Source organism: Meleagris gallopavo, chromosome 2, assembly GCF_000146605.3.
Source record: "Meleagris gallopavo isolate NT-WF06-2002-E0010 breed Aviagen turkey brand Nicholas breeding stock chromosome 2, Turkey_5.1, whole genome shotgun sequence".
NCBI lineage: Eukaryota > Metazoa > Chordata > Aves > Galliformes > Phasianidae > Meleagris > Meleagris gallopavo.
In genome coordinates, this window is record NC_015012.2 from 49,919,217 (window position 1) to 49,924,846 (window position 5,630).

A 5,630-nucleotide genomic window follows, 5' to 3' on the forward strand; every position below is an offset into this window, starting at 1 on the left:
AAAAAAAAAAGTGTGTTTTCTTCCTCTTGCTTCTCAGGTTACTGGAGGAGCTGGTTCAAAAGGAGAGAGAATTTCAAGTCCTTTTACATCAAGCTATAGAAGAAAAAGATCAGGAGATCAAAAACCTCCGGCTTAGGTCACAGCCAATAGGTGAGAAGCTATTTCAGAGAAAAATTTCCCATTGGCTACAGATGAAAACAGATAAATGTGTTGTTTTTATTGAGCCAGCCTCAGCAAACATGTTTTATTGTGTTGCTTCTGACACAGTGTGCTTTGAAGTGCACACTGAAGAAACAAATTAATGAATTTGTTAATCACAATCAAAGTAATAGCATGACTTAAATATTTTTAATGGCAGTTGTAACATTAGATATTCAAGAGGCTCTATCTAAATGATGAGACAGAAGTACAACTTAAAGCTCCCTGAGTGAAGCTGAGTTTGATCTGTATCTTCCTCAAAGAGGGTAGAAGTGCTAATGCAGTTTGGTACTTCAATGTAGTATGCTTCAGATAAGTGCCACTTTGCAAAAGCAGCTGATTCTCACTGTAAAGCATTGCCTACACACCAGTTGTATGAATTACACTGAATATTTAATTTGTGTAAGAAACTCTCTGTAGGCACAATTACAGTGATACTGATTTTCTATCCGAGTCATTCTCTGAAGAGAAAGTATCTGTATCAGATGTTCATGCTGCTTTAACTGCCTTCAGATTCAGGCCCAGGCCCAAATTCACACTGAGCAAAGTAACTGCCCGTAACCAAGTACAATAGTTGATGTGAACAGTCCATAGACTGCAACTGGCTGTGGGCTGCAGGAACTGACATTTATTTGTGGGGGTACTGCTATCCTAAGGGTGGAGGGAAGAGTGAGTGAAGACAGTGCTTCAGCAGTAAAAATGATAGGAGGTGTTGCTTTGGCAACTTGCAACCTTCTAAAAAAAAATAGAAAATAAAAAAATGCTTGTTCTAGATATTCCTGGATTATCTGTCTGTCATCGTCATTCCACTGGCACAGGGAGTGAGGACCCTGATCTCATAAACTGGCTGAGCGTTCAAGGAGCTGATGAGGCCACAATAAACAAGGTGAGAATGGTGCTTTCTGATTGCTTTGTGACACAGATGCAGTACTGTTTTGTGACTGAGCACAAGAAGAAAGCAAATAGTCTCTCAAAATGTGTGAAGTAATGAAAATGAATCTCTTTTCAGAGGAAAAGAAAAAGCCACAAATATGAAGGCTATAATTAATATATATATATAATTGTGTAACTGACAAGGAGTAAGAATAAATTGGCCTTGTAAAGAGGCAGTATTGCTTTGGCTCACAGTTTTTCAGCATCCTCCCAGATGGTGACAGTTCCTGCTGATTATGCCCTGGATACAGAGAACATGTTCACCCTTAGCTAAATGTGTTAAGTGAAATCTCATCAAGATTCTTCAGCAAAGGATAATTTTAGAGGTGCTGAGCATCTCAATTTTGGCTGACTTAAGAAAACCTTCATGTAGTTCAAAGGCTTCTTGGAAATTCAAGTATCAAACTTAAGTGCCACTTTTGAAAATGTGAATCTTAGCTTTTTTTTTTTTTTAATTTTCTTATGTAGTATTAATTATGCCTCCGTGTACATTCACTGAAGTGAAGAGTCTAAGATACCAGTGGTAACAATGGAAATGCCAATTGACAAAAGTTTTGAGAAGCTGCAAAAGCACTGTGTTTAGAGTAACGTGTGGTATGTCAGTGTGTGCAATACACTACACAAAAAATAAGTAGTTTCACTGTGTTTCACATAGGTGTAAAATATGGATTCATTTCTTAGATGCAGCACGTGTTGAACCAATTCTAGATTTCTTCCAAACTTCTGTTTCTAAGGGCAGACAGTATATAAGGCTAGATAGTATTTCTAACAAAATATTGATATTTAACTTTTTTTTTGTAGTTCTTGGCTGAAGACTATACCTTAATGGATGTTCTCTGCTATGTTACACGAGATGACCTGAAGTGTTTGAGACTGAGGTAAGGCTGCACAGTTAAGTGAACTGCATGGAGCTGCAGCAGGTTTTGTTACATGAGCAAATAACTGATACTAAACCCCTGTTTCTTGGATTGTGCTGCATTGTTTTAATAGAAGTAACACTTTCCAGTATTTCTTGTATCTCTCTATGCAGTCCTGATAAGCTGCTGGTAGTGCTTACACATTAAAAACAAGGTTTTCTTTTATAGCCAAGCAAAAGGAATTTTTTTTTTTAAGTAAAGCTTTTACCTTGCACTTGGATCCCCAGGGAATCCCCCTAGAGCCCTGCTTTTACTTTAAAAGGTTGAGATTGCAAAATGTGCTGCAGTTCACCATCATCACAAAGCTGCAGAAATGCACGTGGCCTACAGCTAATGCTAGATTCCAGCAAGTCATGCCAGGTGTGTCTGCCACAGCAGGACCAGCTTACGCAGAAACAAGAGAAGTTACCAAGCACTGAGGGTTCCTAGTTTTAAAATAATTTCTAAAAAGTATAAAACTTTAGCAGGTGGTTCCTTCGTAACGTTGGCAGCCCGCTGTGGTTATGCAGGTCCAGAAGTCTGAATTCCAGAAAGCAGGCAACTGGAAAGTGAAAGGTTTGTCCTGTACTGTAATCAAAAAAGGACTCTGCTCTCTGTTTGAATACGTGTTGGATTTCACCTTTGATCAGCCTTCCTACTCAGTCGTAGAACTTTATTAATCAAAACTAGAACAAGAAAATCAGAATGCACCTGAATTGGAATACTTTCAGGCTAGAGAATATTCTCGTACCTGAGCATCTCTAATTTATTTTTTTTCTTGACAGGGGAGGAATGCTATGCACACTCTGGAAGGCCATTACTGACTTTCGACAGAAACATGCCTGACACTGAAATCTTTCCTTGCTTCTCTGTGGAGAGGAAGAGGTTTCTTTCCAGCACAGAGCAGGTGTGCTGTCAGAAGGATTGTTGCACTTTAATCCAGTATTTGTTTACCAATGTTAAAAACACTGCAGCTTCCTGACTGCTCTTACTCCCATAATCCCTGAGGAATATGTAAACAACATGCAACATTATTTTACTTCAACCATTTTTACTTGCAAGTTTTCCAAAAATTAAAAGAGGAAAAAAAGTTAACTCAAGAAATATTGTACTTAAAGTAACCAGATGTTCATTTCATGGAAAACTGATGTAAGGTTTCATGTGACTGTGCATCACTGGAACAAAACCATAATGTGACACCTTCTCAATCAAGTTTCTTTTTCTTTGTAGTGTTGTATCAGTAAAATGTAGTAGAAATTCATAATTTCAATCAGAAGTAGATGTTTTTCTTTTAGTGTGCAAGACCTAAAAGTAATTGTTTTTACCTACTGCTCTATATAGTTTAATATTGTTTATTTTTGGTAACTTAAGTTCTACGGTGCATTTGTTTTAGTTGTTTATGTACTACTGAACTGTACCAGTTGCATACACCTCAACCATAGTACTGTTAGCTTGTTCTAAAGCTATCTGACACACACAGTTGAAAATAAAAATAACCTAAGAGTTACTTTTTCCTATATTTTTGGACTTTTAAAATACTAAAGGTGTAAAATGGGAAAATATTGGAATAAAAAAGGAAAAAAAATCACACTGAGTATCAAGGGAAACTTTCTGATGTGTTCAAGTTGCAGTGATTTTACTTTGATAATCCATAACCTTGAGTGTTTTCTCTGTACTGGAATCGGTGTGAACAGAACACTGACAACTCCCTGCAGAACAGAGTTTTTCTCAGGCTCCTCTGCTTGATGTGATAAAAGAACTATCACCCTCTGTGCACAGAAAAGTTGTTTTGCTTTATTCTACCTTTGCCTGTATCTCTTTTCTCACACATTATGGAAAAGGATCATGGATATTCTCTGTCCATCCACACCGATTATCATCCTGGCATTTCTGCACTGAGATTTTTCTAGGGCAGCTGTTAAACAAACTAACCCTAATACAAACAAATCCCCATTCCATTATGAATAGAACATGCTTAGACAGAAGCTACTCATAAGCCTTGGGTGTTGGTGAACAGCTTATGCCCTGAATTTTTTAGGTTATGTATTTCCCAAGAAAATTACATACTCAGGAAAGAGTGGTAGGAAACACAACCAATTTTAAAAAATCCTAAATGTGAAGAAGTGACTTTAGGAAAACAAAGTAATTTGATTTGACAATGTGAAATAGGATTCTGTCAGCCCATGACTAAAGCTTAAAAAGTTCTGGTTTTATGCAGGATCAGTAGGACAGAACACAAGTGCGTTGCTTTCTCTCTTCATACTTTAAAAGCAAGCAGTCTGTTGTCCATGGCCTATGACTCAGGATGCTCAGGAATGCCAGCTATGTGTAAGAGAAGACAGTGTGATCATTTCCATGTCCATTTTAATGTCTCCACGAGACCTAGCTTGGCACCAGCTGGAAATTAATTCCTGTGGTTCGCTGTTGGCCTCACTAGACCTGCAAAGCTGCTTAGTAACCCATTCCATAGGGCTGTGTCATATTTGATGCAGAGCTAGACAGCCATCCTACCTGAGCACCTGTGGGCTGTGCTTCCCTCAGCTGCCCAGTTTATCCATGCTTGGGCTAGAGCTGTGCATAATATCAGTTTGTAGCAATCCCACCACGCGCTTCAGGCCATTGCATGTAAATTGTTCTGGACACTTGTAAAAATATTTGTAATTGACAGAATGTGCACACCCTTTGGTGTGGAGTGCATCAGGGAGGTCAGCTGGGGATCACAGAATCCTTTGAATTGGAAGGGACCCTTAAAGGCCATCTAGTTCAACTCCCTTGCAATGAACAGGGACACCTACAGCTTCACCAGGTGCTCAGAGCCCTGTCAAGCCTGACCTTTAGCGTCACCAGGGATGGGATATCCACCACCTACCTCTCTGGGCAACCTGTTCCAGTGCTTCACTACCCTTATCATAAAAAACTTTATCCTTATATCCAGTCTAAATCTCCTCTCTTGTAGTATGAAACCATTTCCCCTTGTTCTATTGCAGCAAGTCTTGCTGAAGAGCATTCCTCCTCCTCCTTACAGCTCCCTTTAAGGGGGAATCCCTCAGTTTGGCCTTCCGGGGATGCTGGCAGGTATCCACTGACCTCAAGTGAGACATGAGATCACATTCTGAGGACCTGGTATGTTTTAGTGAAGGATTCTGCAGCAGGCGGCCTTTTGATTACAGGATGCACTGCTCCCTTTGAGCTTAGCAACCTCCTGCTCCTTGGCTAGGGCTGCTCTATTGCAGGGCTCAGAAAGGCTGAGACTCCTTCCACTTCTGTAAGAGAGCCAAGCAGAAAGCAAGAAGGAGAGCCGGACCACGGCAGAGCTGGCTTTGGACCCTCTCTCGTTCGGCACCGAGCTCAGCCTGCACCCGTGTTACAGCACTATTCCCCTGCACACAAACCACAGCAGTTTCACCACCACAGTTTCACCCCGTGTCCCGCCTCACGCCGTCAGGGGCTGCCGCAGCAGCCGTGCTGCGAGAGTCCTGCGAGGCAACGAACAAACAGACACCGCAAAAGCACGCAGGGAGATACAGGCACCGGAACTCGGAGGAAACCGACAGCTCCCGGTTCGTAACCTCCTCACAGCCGCCCTCGGGGCAGCGGCCGCTG